Source organism: Chiloscyllium plagiosum, unplaced genomic scaffold (assembly GCF_037043375.1).
Source record: "Chiloscyllium plagiosum isolate Xiang-an unplaced genomic scaffold, Cpla_swu_hap1 HiC_scaffold_18, whole genome shotgun sequence".
NCBI classification, from domain to species: Eukaryota; Metazoa; Chordata; class Chondrichthyes; order Orectolobiformes; family Hemiscylliidae; genus Chiloscyllium; species Chiloscyllium plagiosum.
The window spans coordinates 119,082,921-119,084,481 of NW_028270156.1; the positions used below are offsets into that span (position 1 = coordinate 119,082,921).

The 1,561-nt window shown below is 42.7% G+C and overlaps 1 non-coding gene across 1 annotated transcript; it reads left to right on the forward strand.

Moving 5' to 3' along the window:
- The first annotated feature begins 962 nt into the window (after positions 1 to 962).
- On the forward strand, positions 963 to 1,044 carry trnas-gcu (transfer RNA serine (anticodon GCU)). Its single transcript has one exon. It is a non-coding gene; the product is annotated as a tRNA-Ser (tRNA).
- The last annotated feature ends 517 nt before the right edge of the window (positions 1,045 to 1,561 follow it).

Genomic DNA, 1,561 nt, shown 5'->3' on the forward strand with positions numbered 1-1,561 from the left:
TATTAATGCTTACCTCTACATTCCTGGTTGTACATTAACGGTTGGGAAACCGAGTTTCTCTGATTCCATGGCTGGTCACTGCGATTATACAATCATCTTCACCAATGGTTCTGACCCCGTGTGAGGCAAGTGGTGAGCTACTCATTGCAAAGATGTAAAAACGTGCAACTTCAACTTTTGCCTTCACTAAACCATGAGCCTTTTAGTTTGTTTTTCATCTGTGGAAATCTTAAAACCTTCATCCTGAACAGACTCAATAACAGATCTCCATTGTGTCTTTGGCATCAAATTCCAAAGTATAAACCCCCTCTGAATTCTTCCACCGCAGTCCACTGTTTGGGAAGTTTTCCTCTTCAGGGGAATGCACTTGCCAATGTCTCAACTGCTGCTCCCAGCATTCGCTCTGGCACTGCACTCATTTTCCGTCTGACACTTGCTCACTGTGTTGCTGAGATCATACAGTGACTTGGTGTCACCCGGCCAGGAAAATGATACAGATCAAGGGTTTTGCATTGTTGAATTCAATTGTCAGTTTAGCCTTATTTAGGATTTCAAAATTGCCTGTCCTGTACACAAGTGCGTGTAAAAAATATCTGAGTGGAAGAAAGGTGTTCTGAATAACGACATTGAGCACTATGCACTCTCCTCCAGTCTGGAAAACAATTCCTCTCAGACAACTTTACACCTCCTGCTGTTACGGGCTCTTCATTCCGTTGACTTCAAATCTTCACAGAATTCAACAGATCTTGTTGCATCGTCATTTCTTCATTTTTGTTCAGATCACTGTGAGCAGAGTGTCATAGTGGGAGTGTGTTTGCCCCACAACTCAGAGGTAAGCTGATACTCTTGGAACCGTCCTGTACTACTTATCATTTCACCAATACCAGGGAGAAATATCTGCTGCTCAGCATAATTTACGCAATTCACTTATTCATATTGTCAAATGTGGCAGCAACTTACGCGACGAGGTGGCCGAGAGGTTAAGGCGATGGACTGCTAATCTATTGTGTTCTGCACGCGTGGGTTCGAATCCCACTCTTGTTGTAATCAACGGTTTTCAATTTTGCTATTTTTGGATGATCACAGCTGTCCAATGGTCTGTTTCTACGCATCGATGCTATAATAAACTCTCAAAGAATAATTTGAGTCTGTTGCCTAATCTGCATTGAAATGTAGATTGAATTGGGACAATGAAAATGAACGCGATTTTCTTTTCCAAGTCAAGTTGCTGTGAACTTTTATCATATGAAAGAGATCCAGGAGAACCAAATAACGAGAGATGCGAAGTGCATGTTGATGCATGCGATTCTTAATGAGGGTTTTGTCAGATGAAATTTGTAGCAGTTGGGTAGAAGCGATTCATCTTGGTGAAAAGAGCACAGAGAGACAGCACGAAACAATGGAGATATTTCAAAAGTGGCAGGGGCTGGGTGTAGGGGCACCCGAGAACTGGTTGTAAATGCACAGTTGAGAATTACCGATGTGGGTGCCATGCTTGGGCACGGACAGACTTACACATTGGTCTTATTCTTTCCCCTTTGCTCTCGCCATTGATGAATGC